Source organism: Poecilia mexicana, unplaced genomic scaffold, assembly GCF_051168715.1.
Source record: "Poecilia mexicana isolate PSO_F unplaced genomic scaffold, ASM5116871v1 scaffold_17, whole genome shotgun sequence".
Lineage (NCBI taxonomy): Eukaryota > Metazoa > Chordata > Actinopteri > Cyprinodontiformes > Poeciliidae > Poecilia > Poecilia mexicana.
The window spans coordinates 6202644-6226033 of NW_028263386.1; the positions used below are offsets into that span (position 1 = coordinate 6202644).

General features: G+C 41.4%; 1 protein-coding gene across 1 annotated transcript in view; it reads left to right on the forward strand.

The window, feature by feature from the left end:
- The window catches only part of LOC106907662 (uncharacterized), a 62921-nt gene extending 39948 nt beyond the window's left edge, over positions 1-22973 (forward strand). Inside the window, exons 10-11 of the mRNA XM_088014955.1 lie at positions 20555-20661; positions 21054-22973. The gene's annotated coding sequence lies outside the window, so the exon portion shown is untranslated. The remainder of the gene's footprint in view (positions 1-20554; positions 20662-21053) is intronic.
- Positions 22974-23390: the final 417 nt, after the last annotated feature.

Sequence of the window (23390 nt, forward strand, 5' to 3'; positions counted from 1 at the left end):
CGTACGGAAACAGAATAATAATAATAATAATAATAAAGGGAAACAGAAACACTAGTAGTGAGAATGCATTGAATGCATTCTCACTGATAATAAAGAGGCGTTCTATTGGGTGTAGAACAATAGGTGCCTGCCATGCAATGCATGGAGGCAGTGACTGACCTGCTTCGCAGGTCAGTCACTGCTCTCCTTATGCATTGCTAATGGCATGCCCCAATAACTAGAAAATTCCGCAGAAATTTTAAGGGGCATGCCAAAGTGTGCCCGTCGGTTTGGACCCTGCGTTCCGATGCTAAAAATTAGCCTTAATGCTAAAGAAAGCTTCAATGTAGTCAATAACCTGTGGAGAGTCAGAAGCATGTGGACTAAGCTGTACTTGTACCATTCAGTATGTTGCATACGGTAAAATTAGCCAAAATGCTAATAATAGCATGAATGGTATCAGTAGAATGTGGGGTATCACCACCATGATGTCACCCATTGACTCAGTCCAATCAGTATTCTAAACATGGCTAATAAGTAAATAAATTGGCTAAAAGCTTATTTTAGGTAAAATGCTAATGCGTGCAAGGAAGTGCACTAGTGGGTGGCAGTGAAATGCTAATGTTTGTGCTGATGTTAATGAACTGCCTTGCTGCAAACATAAAAGAAGAAGAATATTGTTGCACCGCCTGCGGCGGTGCACTGACGTCAGGGGAGTATGCAAGCTTTTATTTTGACACTTTCAGTAAGCTTCATTTGAAATGGCAACACTAATCCCATGTGTAACAGTGGTTTGGTTAAACCAGTTATCTAACACAAAAAAAGAGCAATTACATGATGTAAAAATTGTCAAGGCTTTTGTTTTGAAAACTTTCAATAAGCTTCATTTGAAATGGTCACACTAATTTCATGTGTAATAGTGATCAGGTTAAATCAGTTATATGATGCTCAAAGCACAAGTAGTTCAGAATACCAGCCAACTCCTCCTCTGTAATAATTGAGTGTTCCGCCATGTTGTAGTTCTGACATGCTGCTCAGGCCTCTGTTTTAACTGAGTCTTGGCCATAGATAGAACTACAGTTATGGCAGTTATGGCTGCTGGTTTGAAGTCCAAACCAGCAGCTCGGCCTTCCTCTGGATTCTGTTGCTATAGCGATTGGCCCTCAGCCAACTGCTGTGTGTGTGTGAGAGACAGAAAGCTGGGGAGGATTTCTATCTTTGAGACAACCATGAAATGCTAATGTTAATGAACTGCCTTGCTGCGCAAGGCAGTTCACTGTCCTGAGAAAAAAAACATAAAAAAAGATTTATATTATGCACCGCCTACGGCGGTGCACTTTTGTCAGTGCAATTTGCAGAGTTTTATTTTGAAACTTTCAGTAAACTTAATTTTCATAACCACACTAATCCAATGTGCCACAGTGGTTTGGTTAATCCACCTGCATAATGCCCAAAACAGGAAGTAGTTCTAACTGCCAGCTCAGCCCTCCTCTGTAATAATTGAGTGTTCCGCCATGTTGTAGTTCTGACCTTCTGCTCTGCCCTCTGTATTAAAGTGTTCCGCCATATTTAGAACTACAGAGTCTTAGTAGTCCAACCAGCAGCTGTGGCTTCCTCTGCATTCTGTTGCTATGGTGATGAAAGTGCCCTGGGTGTGTCAGACTTATCTATCTTTATGAGACACCCAGTCAGTTTTAATGGAAAAAGCAGTCCGAACAACTGCTTCCCGTTCGGGTTCCGTAAGTCCGATCCAAAAACCGTTTGAAGCATATGAGAGGGCTATTTCTCATCTCATCTATTACCGCGATTCATATCTGTAGCTCAATCACAGTAATTGCAGTGATGAGAGAAAAATGGTGTGCGCTGAGCTCAGAGATTTTTCAGAAATGTATGTAAAACACTGGAGAGGAGCGTCAGTTATCCTGTCCCAAAACTTTGCTCTGAAGCACCTGGACCGAAAACCGTAAGCCCTAGGGAAATTTTGAAAACATTTTACCGGAGCAGGCATTCGTATCAATGTCATGACCGACTTTCATACCAATAGAGCAATTTTTGCACCCATGAGAGCGATTTCAAAATTATTTTGGGGTCAAAATTCCACTCTTTTTCTCACTCTAAAAAGCGGCAGTTGGTTTCAGTTACACTCTAAGGTTTCGGCAGTTGGAAATTTCGCTCGTTTTTCGCTTTTTACGTCGCCGTCGTAACTCCGATCCCCAATAAAAGTAATAGCTCCAATGCCGGGATCGAGACACACGTTTTGATACCACTTTTGTGGGTGGGCACGCAGCGGTACGAGCCGCATTAACGGTAATGGAAGAAGATGTTATAATAATAAACAGACATTCTATTAGGTGAAGAACAATAGGTGCCTGCCATGCAATGCATGGAGGCAGTGACTGACCTGCTTCGCAGGTCAGTCACTGCTCTCCTTATGCATTGCTAATGGCATGCCCCAACTAGAAAATTCCGCAGAAATTTTAAGGGGCATGCCAAAGTGTGCCCGTCGGTTTTTAATCAAGCGTTCTGATGCAAAAAATTAGCATTAATGCTAAAGAAAGCTTCAATGTAGTCAATAACCTGTGGTGAGTCAGAAACATGTTGACTAAACTGTACCTGTACCATTCAGTATGTTGAAATTAATGCATAAGCCAAAATGCTAATATTAGCATGAAGACTAATATTCATGTAGGATGTGTGGCATCACTAGCATGTTTTCTGTCATTGATTTACTCCATTCAGTATACTGAACATCGCTAATAAGTAAGAAAATTATCTAATAGCTACCTTTAGGGAAAAGGCTAATGCTAATGCTAATGCACTGCCTTGCTGCGCAAGGCAGTGCACTAGTGGGGGCAGTAAAATGCTAAACTTGTGCTAATGTTAATGAACTGCCTTGCTGCGCAAGGCAGTTCACTATCCTGAGGAAAAAAAATGCGAAAAAAGCTTAATATTATTGCAACGCCTACGGCGTTGCACTAGCATGAGAGGAATATGCAGACTTTTATTTTGAAACTTTCAGTAAGCTTCATTTTAATTGACCACAGCAATAAAATGTGTAACAGTGGTTGGGTTAATCCAACTATATAATGCCCAAAACAGCAAGTAGTTCTAAATGCCAGTTCAGCCCTAATCTGTGGTATCTGAGAGTTCCGCCATGTTGTAGTTCTGACCTTCAGTCATTGTAGTTCTAAAGAGCAGCTCAACTATCATGTTAGTGAGACACACAGGGAGAGACAGAATTCTAACTGTTTGAAGCAGTTAGTTTTTCTGATCAAAGCGGCTTACTGTTCAGCATCCATAAGAGCAATCCGAAAACTTTTTGAAGCATATAAGAGGGCAATTTCTTGTCTCCGATGGAACCGTGATTTAAATCTGTAGTTCTCTCTGCACTAACCTGAGAGAAAAACATAATAAAGGCCTGAGAGGAATATTCAGGCTTTTATTTTGAAATTTTCAGTAAGCTTCATTTTAAATGGCCACACTAATCCCATGTCTAACAGTGGTTGGGTTAAACCAGTTTATATATAAAGCCCAGAACATTCTGCCCTGTCTGTAGTTATAACATTCTGCTCACCTTCTTTCTGTAATAAGTCAGAGTTCCACCATTATTTACTTCTTAACTGCCAGCTCAGCCCTCCTTTGTAATGATTGAGGGTTCCACCATGTTGACCTTCCGACCTTCTGCTCAGGCCTCTGTAGTAAAGTGTTCCATCGTGTTTAGAACTACAAAGATGGCGTTTTTGTAGTCCTAAGGAGCAGTTTGGCTTTTGTCTGTGTTCTGTTGCTATAGTGACCAAGCCTCCCCCTGTGTTTCTCCAGACAGGGGGAGAAACAATTCTATCTGTTTGAGCCAGCCAGTTTCACTCCAAAAAGCTGTTCGAACAACTCCTTTCCATTCGGGAACCGTGATACGTATTCGAAAACCGTTTGAAGCATATGAGAGGGCTATTTGTCGTCTCATTTAGTACCGCGATTCATATCTGTAGCTCATTCACAGTAATTGCAGTGATGAGTGAAAAATGGTGTGCGCTGAGCTCAGAACTTTTTGCAGAAATGTATGTAAAAAGAGCAATTACATGATGTAAAAATTGTCAAGGCTTTTATTTTGAAAATCTTCAATAAGCTTCATTTGAAATTGCCACACTAATTTCATGTGTAATAGTGATCAGGTTAAATCAGTTATATAATGCTCAAAGCACAAGTTGTTTATAATACCAGCCAACTCCTCCTCTGTAATAATTGAGTGTTCCGCCATGTTGTAGTTCTGACATGCTGCTCAGGCCTCTGTTTTAACTGAGTCTTGGCCATAGATAGAACTACAGTTATGGCAGTTATGGCTGCTGGTTTGTAGTCCAAACCAGCAGATTTGCCTTTCTCTGGATTCTGTTGCTATAGCGATTGGCCCTCAGCCAACTGCTGTGTGTGTGAGACAGAAAGCTGGGGAAGGATTTCAATCTTTGAGACAACCATGAAATGCTAATGTTAATGAACTGCCTTGCTGCGCAAGGCAGTTCACTATCCTGAGAAAAAAAACATAAAAAAAAGATTTTCATTTTTGCATCGCCTACGGCGATGCACTTTTGTCAGTGCAATTTTCAGAGTTTTATTTTGAAACTTTCAGTAAACTTAATTTTCATAACCACACTAATCCAATGTGTAACAGTGGTTTGGTTAATCCACCTGTATAATGCCCAAAACAGGAAGTAGTTCTAACTGCCAGCTCAGCCCTCCTCTGTAATAATTGAGTGTTCCGCCATGTTGTAGTTCTGACCTTCTGCTCTGCCCTCTGTATTAAAGTGTTCCGCCATATTTAGAACTACAGAGTCTTTGTAGTCCAAACCCCAGCAGTTCTCCCTCTCTGCATTCTGTTGCTATAGTGATGAAAGTGCCCTGTGTGTGTCAGACTTATCTATCTTTATGAGACACCCAGTCAGTTTTAATGGAAAAAGCAGTCCGAACGACTGCTTCCCGTTCGGGTTCCGTAAGTCCGATCCAAAAACCGTTTGAAGCATATGAGAGGGCTATTTCTCATCTCATCTATTACCGCGATTCATATCTGTAGCTCAATCACAGTAATTGCAGTGATGAGAGAAAAATGGTGTGCGCTGAGCTCAGAGATTTTTCAGAAATGTATGTAAAACACTGGGGAGGAACGTCAGTTAGTCCTGTCCCAAAACTTTGCTCTGAAGCACCTGGACAGAAAACCGTAAGCCCTAGGGAAATTTTGAAAACATTTTACCGGAGCAGGCATACGTATCAATGTCATGACCAACTTTCATACCAATAGAGCAATTTTTGCGCGCATGAGAGCGATTTCAAAATTATTTTGGGATCAAAATTCCACCCTTTTTCTCACTCTAAAAAGCGGCAGTTGGTTTCAGTTACACTCTAAGGTTTCGGCAGTTGGAAATTTCGCTCGTTTTTCGCTTTTTACGTCGCCGTCGTAACTCCGATCCCCAATAAAAATAATAGCTCCCTTCCCGGGATTGAGCCGCACGTTTTGATACCACTTTTGTGGGTGGGAACGCAGCGGTACGAGCCGCATTAATGGTAACGGAAGAAAAATAAATAACTATAACTAGAAAATTCCGCAGAAATTTTAAGGGGCATGCCAAAGTGTGCCCGTCAGTTTTTAATCAAGCGTTCTGATGCAAAAAATTAGCATTAATGCTAAAGAAAGCTGCAATGTAGTCAATAACCTGTGGTGAGTCAGAAACATGTTGACTAAACTGTACCTGTACCATTCAGTATGTTGAAATTAATGCATAAGCCAAAATGCTAATATTAGCGTGAAGACTAATATTCATGTAGGATGTGTGGCATCATTAGCATGTTTTCTGTCATTGATTTACTCCATTCAGTATACTGAACATCGCTAATAAGTAAGAAAATTATCTAATAGCTACCTTTAGGGAAAAGGCTAATGCTAATGCTAATGCACTGCCTTGCTGCGCAAGGCAGTGCACTAGTGGGGGCAGTAAAATGCTAAACTTGTGCTAATGTTAATGAACTGCCTTGCTGCGCAAGGCAGTTCACTATCCTGAGGAAAAAAATGCGAAAAAAGCTTAATATTATTGCAACGCCTACGGCGTTGCACTAGCATGAGAGGAATATGCAGACTTTTATTTTGAAACTTCCAGTAGGCTTCATTTTAACCACCACACCAATTCAATGTGTAAAAGTAGTTTGTTTAAACCATTCACATAAAGCCCAAACCTGATGTGAAAAATATCAAGGCTTTTATTTTGAAATTTTCATTAAGCTTCATTTTAATTGACCACAGCAATAAAATGTGTAACAGTGGTTGGGTTAATCCAACTATATAATGCCCAAAGTAAAGTGTTCCATCGTGTTTAGAACTACAAAGATGGCGTTTTTGTAGTCCTAAGCAGCAGCTCTGCTTTTCTGTGTTCTGTTGCTATAGTGACCAAGCCTCTTTGTCAGCTGGGAGAGAGACACACAGGGGGAGAAACAATTCTATCTGTTTGAGCCAGCCAGTTTCACTCCAAAAAGCTGTCCGAACAACTCCTTTCCATTCGGGAACCGTGATACGTATTCGAAAATCGTTTGAAGCATATGAGAGGGCTATTTGTCGTCTCATTTAGTACCGCGATTCATATCTGTAGCTCATTCACAGTAATCGCAGTGATGAGAGAAAAATGGTGTGCGCTGAGCTCAGAACTTTTTGCAGAAATGTATGTAAAAAGAGCAATTACATGATGTAAAAATTGTCAAGACTTATATTTTGAAAATTTTCAATAAGCTTCAATAAAGCTTCATTTGAAATTGCCACACTAATTTCATGTGTAATAGTGATCAGGTTAAATCAGTTATATAATGCTCAAAGCACAAGTACTTTATAATACCAGCCAACTCCTCCTCTGTAATAATTGAGTGTTCCGCCATGTTGTAGTTCTGACATGCTGCTCAGGCCTCTGTTTTAACTGAGTCTTGGCCATAGATAGAACTACAGTTATGGCAGTTATGGCTGCTGGTTTGTAGTCCAAACCAGCAGCCTTTCTCTGGATTATGTTGCTATAGCGATTGGCCCTCAGCCAACTGCTGTGTGTGTGAGACAGAAAGCTGGGGAAGGATTTCAATTAACATTAATGCTAATGTTAATGAACTGCCTTGCTGCGCAAGGCAGTTCACTATCCTGAGACAAAAAAACATAAAAAAGCTTAATATTCGTCGTGAGTGGACATTGCAGAGTTTTATTTTGAAACTTTCAGTAAACTTAATTTCCATAACCACACTAATCCAATGTGTAACAGTGGTTTGGTTAATCCACCTGTATAATGCCCAAAACAGGAAGTAGTTCTAACTGCCAGCTCAGCCCTCCTCTGTAATAATTGAGTGTTCCGCCATGTTGTAGTTCTGACCTTCTGCTCTGCCCTCTGTATTAAAGTGTTCCGCCATATTTAGAACTACAGAGTCTTTGTAGTCCAAACCCCAGCAGTTCTCCCTCTCTGCATTCTGTTGCTATAGTGATGAAAGTGCCCTGTGTGTGTCAGACTTATCTATCTTTATGAGACACCCAGTCAGTTTTAATGGAAAAAGCAGTCCGAACGACTGCTTCCCGTTCGGGTTCCGTAAGTCCGATCCAAAAACCGTTTGAAGCATATGAGAGGGCTATTTCTCATCTCATCTATTACCGCGATTCATATCTGTAGCTCAATCACAGTAATTGCAGTGATGAGAGAAAAATGGTGTGCGTTGAGCTCAGAAATTTTTGAGAAAAGTCTGAAAATGAATGGTGGAGTGCCTGAAGGTACCCTGTCACTTGATTTTGCTCTGAAGCACCTTGACAGAAAACCGTCAGCCCTAGAAAAATTTTGAAGACATTTTACCGGAGCAGGCATTCGTATCAATGTCATGACCGACTTTCATACCGATAGACCAATTTTTGCACTCATGAGAGCGATTTCAAAATTATTTTGGGGTCAAAAATCCACTCTTTTTCTCACTCTAAAAAAGCGGCAGTTGGTGTCAGTTACACTCTAAGATTCATCGAAGATTGGCAGTTGGAAATTTTGCTCGTTTTTCGCTTTTTATGTCGCCATCGTAACTCCGATCCCCAATAAAAATAATAGCTCACATCTCGGCACCGAGCCGCACGTTTTGATACCACTTTTGTGGGTGGGCACGCAGCGGTACGAGCCGCATTAACGGTGACGGAAGAATAATAAATAATACTAGAAAATTCCGCAGAAATTTTAAGGGGCATGCCAAAGTGTGCCCGTCGGTTTTTAATCAAGCGTTCTGATGCAAAAAATTAGCATTAATGCTAAAGAAAGCTTCAATGTAGTCAATAACCTGTGGTGAGTCAGAAACATGTTGACTAAACTGTACCTGTACCATTCAGTATGTTGAAATTAATGCATAAGCCAAAATGCTAATATTAGCATGAAGACTAATATTCATGTAGGATGTGTGGCATCACTAGCATGTTTTCTGTCATTGATTTACTCCATTCAGTATACTGAACATCGCTAATAAGTAAGAAAATTATCTAATAGCTACCTTTAGGGAAAAGGCTAATGCTAATGCTAATGCACTGCCTTGCTGCGCAAGGCAGTGCACTAGTGGGGGCAGTAAAATGCTAAACTTGTGCTAATGTTAATGAACTGCCTTGCTGCGCAAGGCAGTTCACTATCCTGAGGAAAAAAAATGCGAAAAAAGCTTAATATTATTGCAACGCCTACGGCGTTGCACTAGCATGAGAGGAATATGCAGACTTTTATTTTGAAACTTTCAGTAAGCTTCATTTTAATTGACCACAGCAATAAAATGTGTAACAGTGGTTGGGTTAATCCAACTATATAATGCCCAAAACAGCAAGTAGTTCTAAATGCCAGTTCAGCCCTAATCTGTGGTATCTGAGAGTTCCGCCATGTTGTAGTTCTGACCTTCAGTCATTGTAGTTCTAAAGAGCAGCTCAACTATCATGTTAGTGAGACACACAGGGAGAGACAGAATTCTAACTGTTTGAAGCAGTTAGTTTTTCTGATCAAAGCGGCTTACTGTTCAGCATCCATAAGAGCAATCCGAAAACTTTTTGAAGCATATAAGAGGGCAATTTCTTGTCTCCGATGGAACCGTGATTTAAATCTGTAGTTCTCTCTGCACTAACCTGAGAGAAAAACATAATAAAGGCCTGAGAGGAATATTCAGGCTTTTATTTTGAAATTTTCAGTAAGCTTCATTTTAAATGGCCACACTAATCCCATGTCTAACAGTGGTTGGGTTAAACCAGTTTATATATAAAGCCCAGAACATTCTGCCCTGTCTGTAGTTATAACATTCTGCTCACCTTCTTTCTGTAATAAGTCAGAGTTCCACCATTATTTACTTCTTAACTGCCAGCTCAGCCCTCCTTTGTAATGATTGAGGGTTCCACCATGTTGACCTTCCGACCTTCTGCTCAGGCCTCTGTAGTAAAGTGTTCCATCGTGTTTAGAACTACAAAGATGGCGTTTTTGTAGTCCTAAGGAGCAGTTTGGCTTTTGTCTGTGTTCTGTTGCTATAGTGACCAAGCCTCCCCCTGTGTTTCTCCAGACAGGGGGAGAAACAATTCTATCTGTTTGAGCCAGCCAGTTTCACTCCAAAAAGCTGTTCGAACAACTCCTTTCCATTCGGGAACCGTGATACGTATTCGAAAACCGTTTGAAGCATATGAGAGGGCTATTTGTCGTCTCATTTAGTACCGCGATTCATATCTGTAGCTCATTCACAGTAATTGCAGTGATGAGTGAAAAATGGTGTGCGCTGAGCTCAGAACTTTTTGCAGAAATGTATGTAAAAAGAGCAATTACATGATGTAAAAATTGTCAAGGCTTTTATTTTGAAAATCTTCAATAAGCTTCATTTGAAATTGCCACACTAATTTCATGTGTAATAGTGATCAGGTTAAATCAGTTATATAATGCTCAAAGCACAAGTTGTTTATAATACCAGCCAACTCCTCCTCTGTAATAATTGAGTGTTCCGCCATGTTGTAGTTCTGACATGCTGCTCAGGCCTCTGTTTTAACTGAGTCTTGGCCATAGATAGAACTACAGTTATGGCAGTTATGGCTGCTGGTTTGTAGTCCAAACCAGCAGATTTGCCTTTCTCTGGATTCTGTTGCTATAGCGATTGGCCCTCAGCCAACTGCTGTGTGTGTGAGACAGAAAGCTGGGGAAGGATTTCAATCTTTGAGACAACCATGAAATGCTAATGTTAATGAACTGCCTTGCTGCGCAAGGCAGTTCACTATCCTGAGAAAAAAAACATAAAAAAAAGATTTTCATTTTTGCATCGCCTACGGCGATGCACTTTTGTCAGTGCAATTTTCAGAGTTTTATTTTGAAACTTTCAGTAAACTTAATTTTCATAACCACACTAATCCAATGTGTAACAGTGGTTTGGTTAATCCACCTGTATAATGCCCAAAACAGGAAGTAGTTCTAACTGCCAGCTCAGCCCTCCTCTGTAATAATTGAGTGTTCCGCCATGTTGTAGTTCTGACCTTCTGCTCTGCCCTCTGTATTAAAGTGTTCCGCCATATTTAGAACTACAGAGTCTTTGTAGTCCAAACCCCAGCAGTTCTCCCTCTCTGCATTCTGTTGCTATAGTGATGAAAGTGCCCTGTGTGTGTCAGACTTATCTATCTTTATGAGACACCCAGTCAGTTTTAATGGAAAAAGCAGTCCGAACGACTGCTTCCCGTTCGGGTTCCGTAAGTCCGATCCAAAAACCGTTTGAAGCATATGAGAGGGCTATTTCTCATCTCATCTATTACCGCGATTCATATCTGTAGCTCAATCACAGTAATTGCAGTGATGAGAGAAAAATGGTGTGCGCTGAGCTCAGAGATTTTTCAGAAATGTATGTAAAACACTGGGGAGGAACGTCAGTTAGTCCTGTCCCAAAACTTTGCTCTGAAGCACCTGGACAGAAAACCGTAAGCCCTAGGGAAATTTTGAAAACATTTTACCGGAGCAGGCATACGTATCAATGTCATGACCAACTTTCATACCAATAGAGCAATTTTTGCGCGCATGAGAGCGATTTCAAAATTATTTTGGGATCAAAATTCCACCCTTTTTCTCACTCTAAAAAGCGGCAGTTGGTTTCAGTTACACTCTAAGGTTTCGGCAGTTGGAAATTTCGCTCGTTTTTCGCTTTTTACGTCGCCGTCGTAACTCCGATCCCCAATAAAAATAATAGCTCCCTTCCCGGGATTGAGCCGCACGTTTTGATACCACTTTTGTGGGTGGGAACGCAGCGGTACGAGCCGCATTAATGGTAACGGAAGAAAAATAAATAACTATAATAATAATAAAGAGGCGTTCTATTGGGTGTAGAACAATAGGTGCCTGCCATGCAATGCATGGAGGCAGTGACTGACCTGCTTCGCAGGTCAGTCACTGCTCTCCTTATGCATTGCTAATGGCATGCCCCAATTAAAGAGACATTCTATTAGGTGAAGAACAATAGGTGCCTGCCATGCAATGCATGGAGGCAGTGACTGACCTGCTTCGCAGGTCAGTCACTGCTCTCCTTATGCATTGCTAATGGCATGCCCCAATAATAATAAAGAGGCGTTCTATTGGGTGTAGAACAATAGGTGCCTGCCATGCAATGCATGGAGGCAGTGACTGACCTGCTTCGCAGGTCAGTCACTGCTCTCCTTATGCATTGCTAATTGCATGCCCCAACTAGAAAATTCCGCAGAAATTTTAAGGGGCATGCCAAAGTGTGCCCGTCGCTTTTTAATCAAGCCTTCTGATGCAAAAAATTAGCATTAATGCTAAAGAAAGCTGCAATGTAGTCAATAACCTGTGGTGAGTCAGAAACATGTTGACTAAACTGTACCTGTACCATTCAGTATGTTGAAATTAATGCATAAGCCAAAATGCTAATATTAGCATGAAGACTAATATTCATGTAGGATGTGTGGCATCACTAGCATGTTTTCTGTCATTGATTTACTCCATTCAGTATACTGAACATCGCTAATAAGTAAGAAAATTATCTAATAGCTACCTTTAGGGAAAAGGCTAATGCTAATGCTAATGCACTGCCTTGCTGCGCAAGGCAGTGCACTAGTGGGGGCAGTAAAATGCTAAACTTGTGCTAATGTTAATGAACTGCCTTGCTGCGCAAGGCAGTTCACTATCCTGAGGAAAAAAAATGCGAAAAAAGCTTAATATTATTGCAACGCCTACGGCGTTGCACTAGCATGAGAGGAGTGCAGCAACTCTTTGAAGCAGTTAGTTTTTCTGATCAAAGCGGCTTACTGTTCAGCATCCATAAGAGCAATCCGAAAACTTTTTGAAGCATATAAGAGGGCAATTTCTTGTCTCCGATGGAACCACGATTTTAAATCTGTAGTTCTCTCTGCACTAACCTGAGAGAAAAACATAATAAAGGCCTGAGAGGAATATTCAGGCTTTTATTTTGAAATTTTCAGTAAGCTTCATTTTAAATGGCCACACTAATCCCATGTCTAACAGTGGTTGGGTTAAACCAGTTTATATATAAAGCCCAGAACATTCTGCCCTGTCTGTAGTTATAACATTCTGCTCACCTTCTTTCTGTAATAAGTCAGAGTTCCACCATTATGTACTTCTTAACTGCCAGCTCAGCCCTCCTTTGTAATGATTGAGGGTTCCACCATGTTGACCTTCCGACCTTCTGCTCAGGCCTCTGTAGTAAAGTGTTCCATCGTGTTTAGAACTACAAAGATGGCGTTTTTGTAGTCCTAAGGAGCAGTCTGGCTTTTGTCTGTGTTCTGTTGCTATAGTGACCAAGCCTCCCCCTGTGTTTCTCCAGACAGGGGGAGAAACAATTCTATCTGTTTGAGCCAGCCAGTTTCACTCCAAAAAGCTGTCCGAACAACTCCTTTCCATTCGGGAACCGTGATACGTATTCGAAAACCGTTTGAAGCATATGAGAGGGCTATTTGTCGTCTCATTTAGTACCGCGATTCATATCTGTAGCTCATTCACAGTAATTGCAGTGATGAGAGAAAAATGGTGTGCGCTGAGCTCAGAGCTTTTTCAGAAATGTATATAAAACACTGGGGAGGAGCGTCAGTTATCCTGTCCCAAAACTTTGCTCTGAAGCACCTTGACCGAAAACCGTAAGCCCTAGGAAAATTTTGAAAACATTTTACCGGAGCAGGCATACGTATCAATGTCATGACCGACTTTCATACCGATAGAGCAATTTTTGCACCCATGAGAGCGATTTCAAAATTATTTTTGGGTCAAAATTCCACTCTTTTTCTCACTCTAAAAAGCGGCAGTTGGTTTCAGTTACACTCTAAGGTTTCGGCAGTTGGAAATTTCGCTCGTTTTTCACTTTTTACGTCGCCGTCGTAACTCCGATCCCCAATAAAAATAATAGCTCCAATGCCGGGATCGAGACACACGTTTTGATACCACTTTTGTGGGTGGGCACGCAGCGGTACGAGCCGCATTAAGGTGAACGGAAGAAAAATATGGAATAACTAGAAAATTCCGCAGAAATTTTAAGGGGCATGCCAAAGTGTGCCCGTCGGTTTTTAATCAAGCGTTCTGATGCAAAAAATTAGCATTAATGCTAAAGAAAGCTTCAATGTAGTCAATAACCTGTGGTGAGTCAGAAACATGTTGACTAAACTGCACCTGTACCATTCAGTATGTTGAAATTAATGCATAAGCCAAAATGCTAATATTAGCGTGAAGACTAATATTCATGTAGGATGTTAGGATGTTAGGATGTGCACTGCCTTGCTGCGCAAGGCAGTGCACTAGTGGGGGCAGTAAAATGCTAAAGTTTGTGCTAATGTTGTGCACAATCTTGTGCTAATGTTAATGAACTGCCTTGCTGCGCAAGGCAGTTCACTATCCTGAGGAAAAAAAATGCGAAAAAAGCTTAATATTATTGCAACGCCTAGGGCGTTGCACTAGCATGAGAGGAGTGCAGCAACTCTTTGAAGCAGTTAGTTTTTCTGATCAAAGCGGCTTACTGTTCAGCATCCATAAGAGCAATCCGAAAACTTTTTGAAGCATATAAGAGGGCAATTTCTTGTCTCCGATGGAACCGCGATTTAAATCTGTAGTTCTCTCTGCACTAACCTGAGAGAAAAACATAATAAAGGCCTGAGAGGAATAGTCAGGCTTTTATTTTGAAATTTTCAGTAAGCTTCATTTTAAATGGCCACACTAATCCCATGTCTAACAGTGGTTGGGTTAAACCAGTTCATATATAATGCCCAGAACATTCTGCCCTGTCTGTAGTTATAACATTCTGCTCACCTTCTTTCTGTAATAAGTCAGAGTTCCACCATTATGTACTTCTTAACTGCCAGCTCAGCCCTCCTTTGTAATGATTGAGGGTTCCACCATGTTGACCTTCCGACCTTCTGCTCAGGCCTCTGTAGTAAAGTGTTCCATCGTGTTTAGAACTACAAAGATGGTGTTTTTGTAGTCCTAAGGAGCAGTTTGGCTTTTGTCTGTGTTCTGTTGCTATAGTGATCAAGCCTCCCCCTGTGTTTCTCCAGACAGGGGGAGAAACAATTCTATGTGTTTGAGCCAGCCAGTTTCACTCCAAAAAGCTGTCCGAACAACTCCTTTCCATTCGGGAACCGTGATACGTATTCGAAAACCGTTTGAAGCGTATGAGAGGGCTATTTGTCGTCTCATTTAGTACCGCGATTCATATCTGTAGCTCATTCACAGTAATTGCAGTGATGAGAGAAAAATGGTGTGCGCTGAGCTCAGAACTTTTTGCAGAAATGTATGTAAAAAGAGCAATTACATGATGTAAAAATTGTCAAGGCTTTTATTTTGAAAATTTTCAATAAGCTTCATTTGAAATTGCCACACTAATTTCATGTGTAATAGTGATCAGGTTAAATCAGTTATATAATGCTCAAAGCACAAGTTGTTTATAATACCAGCCAACTCCTCCTCTGTAATAACTGAGTGTTCCGCCATGTTGTAGTTCTGACATGCTGCTCAGGCCTCTGTTTTAACTGAGTCTTGGCCATAGATAGAACTACAGTTATGGCAGTTATGGCTGCTGGTTTGTAGTCCAAACCAGCAGATTTGCCTTTCTCTGGATTCTGTTGCTATAGCGATTGGCCCTCAGCCAACTGCTGTGTGTGTGAGACAGAAAGCTGGGGAAGGATTTCAATCTTTGAGACAACCATGAAATGCTAATGTTAATGAACTGCCTTGCTGCGCAAGGCAGTTCACTATCCTGAGAAAAAAAACATAAAAAAAAGATTTTCATTTTTGCATCGCCTACGGCGATGCACTTTTGTCAGTGCAATTTTCAGAGTTTTATTTTGAAACTTTCAGTAAACTTAATTTTCATAACCACACTAATCCAATGTGTAACAGTGGTTTGGTTAATCCACCTGTATAATGCCCAAAACAGGAAGTAGTTCTAACTGCCAGCTCAGCCCTCCTCTGTAATCATTGAGTGTTCCGCCATGTTGTAGTTCTGACCTTCTGCTCTGCCCTCAGTATTAAAGTGTTCCGCCATATTTAGAACTACAGAGTCTTTGTAGTCCAAACCCCAGCAGTTCTCCCTCTCTGCATTCTGTTGCTATAGTGATGAAAGTGCCCTGTGTGTGTCAGACTTATCTATCTTTATGAGACACCCAGTCAGTTTTAATGGAAAAAGCAGTCCGAACGACTGCTTCCCGTTCGGGTTCCGTAAGTCCGATCTAAAAACCGTTTGAAGCATATGAGAGGGCTATTTCTCATCTCATCTATTACCGCGATTCATATCTGTAGCTCAATCACAGTAATTGCAGTGATGAGAGAAAAATGGTGTGCGCTGAGCTCAGAGATTTTTCAGAAATGTATGTAAAACACTGGGGAGGAACGTCAGTTATCCTGTCCCAAAACTTTGCTCTGAAGCACCTGGACAGAAAACCGTAAGCCCTAGGGAAATTTTGAAAACATTTTACCAGAGCAGGCATTCGTATCAATGTCATGACCGACTTTCATACCAATAGAGCAATTTTTGCACCCATGAGAGCAATTTCAAAATTATTTTGGGGTCAAAATTCCACTCTTTTTCTCACTCTAAAAAGCGGCAGTTGGTTTCAGTTACACTCTAAGGTTTCGGCAGTTGGAAATTTCGCTCGTTTTTCGCTTTTTACGTCGCCGTCGTAACTCCGATCCCCAATAAAAGTAATAGCTCCAATGCCGGGATCGAGACACACGTTTTGATACCACTTTTGTGGGTGGGCACGCAGCGGTACGAGCCGCATTAACGGTAATGGAAGAAGTTGTTATAATAATAATAATATCCAGGCGTTCTATTGGGTGTAGAACAATAGGTGCCTGCCATGCAATGCATGGAGGCAGTGACTGACCTGCTTCGCAGGTCAGTCACTGCTCTCCTTATGCATTGCTAATGGCATGCCCCAATAAAGAGACCTTCTATTGGGTGTAGAACAATAGGTGCCTGCCATGCAATGCATGGAGGCAGTGACTGACCTGCTTCGCAGGTCAGTCACTGCTCTCCTTATGCATTGCTAATGGCATGCCCCAACTAGAAAATTCCGCAGAAATTTTAAGGGGCATGCCAAAGTGTGCCCGTCGGTTTTTAATCAAGCGTTCTAATGCAAAAAATTAGCATTAATGCTAAAGAAAGCTTCAATGTAGTCAATAACCTGTGGTGAGTCAGAAACATGTTGACTAAACTGCACCTGTACCATTCAGTATGTTGAAATTAATGCATAAGCCAAAATGCTAATATTAGCGTGAAGACTAATATTCATGTAGGATGTTAGGATGTTAGGATGTGCACTGCCTTGCTGCGCAAGGCAGTGCACTAGTGGGGGCAGTAAAATGCTAAAGTTTGTGCTAATGTTGTGCACAATCTTGTGCTAATGTTAATGAACTGCCTTGCTGCGCAAGGCAGTTCACTATCCTGAGGAAAAAAAATGCGAAAAAAGCTTAATATTATTGCAACGCCTACGGCGTTGCACTAGCATGAGAGGAGTGCAGCAACTCTTTGAAGCAGTTAGTTTTTCTGATCAAAGCGGCTTACTGTTCAGCATCCATAAGAGCAATCCGAAAACTTTTTGAAGCATATAAGAGGGCAATTTCTTGTCTCCGATGGAACCACGATTTTAAATCTGTAGTTCTCTCTGCACTAACCTGAGAGAAAAACATAATAAAGGCCTGAGAGGAATATTCAGGCTTTTATTTTGAAATTTTCAGTAAGCTTCATTTTAAATGGCCACACTAATCCCATGTCTAACAGTGGTTGGGTTAAACCAGTTTATATATAAAGCCCAGAACATTCTGCCCTGTCTGTAGTTATAACATTCTGCTCACCTTCTTTCTGTAATAAGTCAGAGTTCCACCATTATGTACTTCTTAACTGCCAGCTCAGCCCTCCTTTGTAATGATTGAGGGTTCCACCATGTTGACCTTCCGACCTTCTGCTCAGGCCTCTGTAGTAAAGTGTTCCATCGTGTTTAGAACTACAAAGATGGCGTTTTTGTAGTCCTAAGGAGCAGTCTGGCTTTTGTCTGTGTTCTGTTGCTATAGTGACCAAGCCTCCCCCTGTGTTTCTCCAGACAGGGGGAGAAACAATTCTATCTGTTTGAGCCAGCCAGTTTCACTCCAAAAAGCTGTCCGAACAACTCCTTTCCATTCGGGAACCGTGATACGTATTCGAAAACCGTTTGAAGCGTATGAGAGGGCTATTTGTCGTCTCATTTAGTACCACGATTCATATCTGTAGCTCATTCACAGTAATTGCAGTGATGAGAGAAAAATGGTGTGCGCTGAGCTCAGAACTTTTTGCAGAAATGTATGTAAAAAGAGCAATTACATGATGTAAAAATTGTCAAGGCTTTTATTTTGAAAATTTTCAATAAGCTTCATTTGAAATTGCCACACTAATTTCATGTGTAATAGTGATCAGGTTAAATCAGTTATATAATGCTCAAAGCACAAGTTGTTTATAATACCAGCCAACTCCTCCTCTGTAATAACTGAGTGTTCCGCCATGTTGTAGTTCTGACATGCTGCTCAGGCCTCTGTTTTAACTGAGTCTTGGCCATAGATAGAACTACAGTTATGGCAGTTATGGCTGCTGGTTTGTAGTCCAAACCAGCAGATTTGCCTTTCTCTGGATTCTGTTGCTATAGCGATTGGCCCTCAGCCAACTGCTGTGTGTGTGAGACAGAAAGCTGGGGAAGGATTTCAATCTTTGAGACAACCATGAAATGCTAATGTTAATGAACTGCCTTGCGCAGCAAGGCAGTTCACTATCCTGAGAAAAAAAACATAAAAAAAAGATTTTCATTTTTGCATCGCCTACGGCGATGCACTTTTGTCAGTGCAGTTTTCAGAGTTTTATTTTGAAACTTTCAGTAAACTTAATTTTCATAACCACACTAATCCAATGTGTAACTGGTTTGGTTAATCCACCTGTATAATGCCCAAAACAGGAAGTAGTTCTAACTGCCAGCTCAGGCCTCCTCTGTAATAATTGAGTGTTCCGCCATGTTGTAGTTCTGACCTTCTGCTCTGCCCTCTGTATTAAAGTGTTCCGCCATGTTTAGAACTACAGAGTCTTTGTAGTCCAAACCAGCAGCTGTGCCTTCCTCTGCATTCTGTTGCTATAGTGATGAAAGTGCCCTGTGTGTGTCAGGCTTATCTATCTTTATGAGACACCCACTCAGTTTTAATGGAAAAAGCAGTCCGAACGACTGCTTCCCGTTCGGGTTCCGTAAGTCCGATCCAAAAACCGTTTGAAGCATATGAGAGGGCTATTTCTCATCTCATCTATTACCGCTATTCATATCTGTAGCTCAATCACAGTAATTGCAGTGATGAGAGAAAAATGGTGTGCGCTGAGCTCAGAGATTTTTCAGAAATGTATGTAAAACACTGGGGAGGAACGTCAGTTAGTCCTGTCCCAAAACTTTGCTCTGAAGCACCTGGACAGAAAACCGTAAGCCCTAGGGAAATTTTGAAAACATTTTACCGGAGCAGGCATACGTATCAATGTCATGACCAACTTTCATACCAATAGAGCAATTTTTGCGCGCATGAGAGCGATTTCAAAATTATTTTGGGATCAAAATTCCACCCTTTTTCTCACTCTAAAAAGCGGCAGTTGGTTTCAGTTACACTCTAAGGTTTCGGCAGTTGGAAATTTCGCTCGTTTTTCGCTTTTTACGTCGCCGTCGTAACTCCGATCCCCAATAAAAATAATAGCTCCCTTCCCGGGATTGAGCCGCACGTTTTGATACCACTTTTGTGGGTGGGAACGCAGCGGTACGAGCCGCATTAATGGTAACGGAAGAAAAATAAATAACTATAATAATAATAAAGAGGCGTTCTATTGGGTGTAGAACAATAGGTGCCTGCCATGCAATGCATGGAGGCAGTGACTGACCTGCTTCGCAGGTCAGTCACTGCTCTCCTTATGCATTGCTAATGGCATGCCCCAATTAAAGAGACATTCTATTAGGTGAAGAACAATAGGTGCCTGCCATGCAATGCATGGAGGCAGTGACTGACCTGCTTCGCAGGTCAGTCACTGCTCTCCTTATGCATTGCTATTGGCATGCCCCAATAAAGAGACCTTCTATTGGGTGTAGAACAATAGTTGCCTGCCATGCAATGCATGGAGGCAGTGACTGACCTGCTTCGCAGGTCAGTCACTGCTCTCCTTATGCATTGCTAATGGCATGCCCCAATAAAGAGACATTCTATTAGGTGAAGAACAATAGGTGCCTGCCATGCAATGCATGGAGGCAGTGACTGACCTGCTTCGCAGGTCAGTCACTGCTCTCCTTATGCATTGCTAATGGCATGCCCCAATAATAAACAGACATTCTATTGGGTGTAGAACAATAGGTGCCTGCCATGCAATGCATGGAGGCAGTGACTGACCTGCTTCGCAGGTCAGTCACTGCTCTCCTTATGCATTGCTAATGGCATGCCCCAATAATAAAGAGATCCTTCTATTGGGTGTAGAACAATAGGTGCCTGCCATGCAATGCATGGAGGCAGTGACTGACCTGCTTCGCAGGTCAGTCACTGCTCTCCTTATGCATTGCTAATGGCATGCCCCAATAATAAAGAGATCCTTCTATTGGGTGTAGAACAATAGGTGCCTGCCATGCAATGCATGGAGGCAGTGACTGACCTGCTTCGCAGGTCAGTCACTGCTCTCCTTATGCATTGCTAATGGCATGCCCCAATAATAAAGAGACATTCTATTAGGTGAAGAACAATAGGTGCCTGCCATGCAATGCATGGAGGCAGTGACTGACCTGCTTCGCAGGTCAGTCACTGCTCTCCTTATGCATTGCTAATGGCATGCCCCAATTAGAACTGGAATGATAAACTTTAGATGTCTCTAAACGGTTAGATGTGTTTCTGCTTAAGGACAATTAAATCTCAATAAGTATGTTATTAGTAGGTCCCTGTAGAAGTTGCCTGCATCCTGAGGAGATTATTCAGCCTTTGGCATCAAGTTTGTTGGATCAGGCAGGGATCAAGATGACAAATCATGTTGGATATATTCTCTTATAATCTCTCGTTTATCTTTTCAGACCAAAATACGGATACCACAGTTGCTGCTGCTGCTGTTTCTTCTGCTCTTGTTATTCTTGCCATCATCGCTGCTGCTGCTGTTGGATTATGGTGCTATCTAAAGAAGGTAAGTCCATCTATTTATTACACCATAAATATTACCTCCTAACTGCCTCCAGCCTGTGTAGGTTTGATGTTTAAATGTATCAGTTTTTCTGACAGCATGTTAGAACGGACCTGATCTCAGAGATGTTTGGTTCAGCATTTTCAGTTTTTCATGTGTTTATAGAATTAACCATGGAGTCATAATGCCAGACTAGTAAGCAGCCTCATTAGAGGAAATCAGTCCTTGATTCACATTTTAAAAATCTAAAGATTAGTCAATGTACTTTATTACATTAACTAAAGTGGTTTAAATGTGTTGCTTCTCCTTCAGAACCAGAAGTGTCCTGATGTAGAAGATCTAGTTTGCAATGATATTATTAACTGACTTAATAATTTTAACATTTCTGTCCCCAGAAACGTCAAGACCAGAAAGAAGCTGAACTCTCCTTAGCAAACTCTGGAACAAATTCTCCAACCGTCCAGATCCTCCTTCCACCTCTCCAAGACAACGGAGATCCTCACCTCATTCCTGAGTCTAATCGCCTCATGGAAGAAAACACTGGAGATTCACCTGTTTAAAGCTGCAGAGAAAACCACAGACCGTCGCTGTGCTGCATTGCAGTCCTCGCTCCACCGCTTGTGAACAGCAGAATTAGTTTTCCTGTAATTTTAGGTTACAGGCGGTGTGTACACATTAGAGGTGTGCCGATCGATCGGTCACCGCTCATAATCGGGCCGATTTTCGTGAAAAAGTGCATGATCGGCGATCATTGGCTCTTGTTGCCAATACCGATCACCTGCTTCTCATTTCCCAGCCTGCTTGTGCAGCTGGTCTCCTCTTTCCTTCACTCTGCGCAAACGCGCAACAACAAATCCTAAGCGATGTGGAACTATAACTCACTGAGTCAATGGGGAAGTTTGCGTGTGGCGGCGGAAAATTGAAGCAGGTCAAAATGCATCAACACAACGAATCTAATATGGCATAAAAACAATGAGATACTTGACGGAGTTTGGCTACATCGAGGCTCATTGCAGTAAAAAAGACATACGGAGGATCAGATAGCAGGTAAAGCAGCGCACAGCTACAAACACTCACCCGGATTAGCATGACGGTCAGAAAGCTAAACAAATAACCCGCAAAATTATTTAAATCTTTGAGCTGCGATGTAAGACGCTGGTTCTGCTCTCCTGTTGAACCGCTGCTACGCTACAGGTAATAATATTTCACAGACGGAGCTTCGCTTCTGCTCCACCTGGTAGTGACTCTCACACCGAACCTGTTTAAAGCTGCAGCATCTAACTTAAAAAATACATTTTACATACGTATTAAAACTTTCGCTGTCCTAACATGAGACAGATAATCTCTAAAAAAATAATCGATCTCCTCCCTGATCTGCATAATTACTCCGCTCAGTCAGAAACAGCCAATCAGAGCTAGCAGTAATCAGCTAGCCGCCATGCTAACAGAAAGTTTTCATTCAGTAACTCTGGATTGTTTATTGTAATGGATCCTGTTTTTGCCTTTGAATGTTAAGTTTTATACTTGAACTTTTTGGCAATGTTGAGAGGTTTTATTTTGGCTCTTTGCATTATTTAGCCTCTTCAGAGCCTTCAAATGTTATCAGTCTGTTAAAGATAGTATTATCAATAGCAGTACAATTTGCACAATGCCTGTTTTGTTTAGTTTTCTTCTTGGAAAAAGTTATTAAAAACAAGTTTTTGTCTAAATTAAGGTGAATTCATGGTTCCTTTTTCCACATAATGTAACCGGTAGTGTTTATGATAAAAAATAAATAAATAATAATTATGTGGTCGGTATTGGTGATCGGTATCTGTGTATCGGCCCTCATGGGTGATCGGTATCGGTATCGGGAGGAAAAAACCTGATCGGCACATCTCTAGTACACATGCATGATTGACAGAGCTAATACTTGTTGTTACTCTGGGCTCTTGGTTATTGAGAAACGATTGCTTCCTGTGTGGAGGTTTTAAATTTTAATGTTTTTTCTTTGATGCAAAATGTCAGTTAAACGCTATGAAGCTTACTGGAACCAACCTGCGCTGTGAACAACCGTCCTCCACAGCGAATAGATAAGAGCCGATCTGAACGAGGCAGCTGTTAATTTTAATGTTAATTTAATAATTGGAAATGTGGCCAACACGGACTGAAGATTTTGTTCACTTCTTCCGTCCCCATTGCTAAAACTACAGACAGACTTCAATTATCAAACAGCCCATAAAATCGACGTCATTGTTCACAAACGTCTCGCTCTATTCGCTGATTGGCCCGTAGGAAAACCAACTGTGAGCATTAAGAATAAATTGGAGAAAGGAGACTGTGCTGGAAGCGAAATTTCATTCAAGTGGAGTTGCACGGAAGCAAATGGCCAGTCTAGAAGCGAACTAGCTGAAGCGAAATTTGATGGTCAAGTGCATTTGATGGCAGCAAGTTTCTGACCAATCAGACAATCATGACCCAGAGCTCTACAAGTGAGAGTATATCCTACTTTAGCTCAACTGTTTTGGCTCCATGCTTTTGCAGTGTTCCTAATTTTCACTCTTTTGGGTGTGGAGCTATTTATTTTTTTCAAGCAGAACCCCTTAATCCTCACCCCAAGAAAATACAATGGAAAAACGGCACGCAGGCGTTTCATTGCAGATTAAGGGGTTAATGTAAATATCTGTAAATACACATTATTTGAGCTTGAACTTATAATGTGTGGGTTGGTGTTTAACCAGGCTGAGATCTGT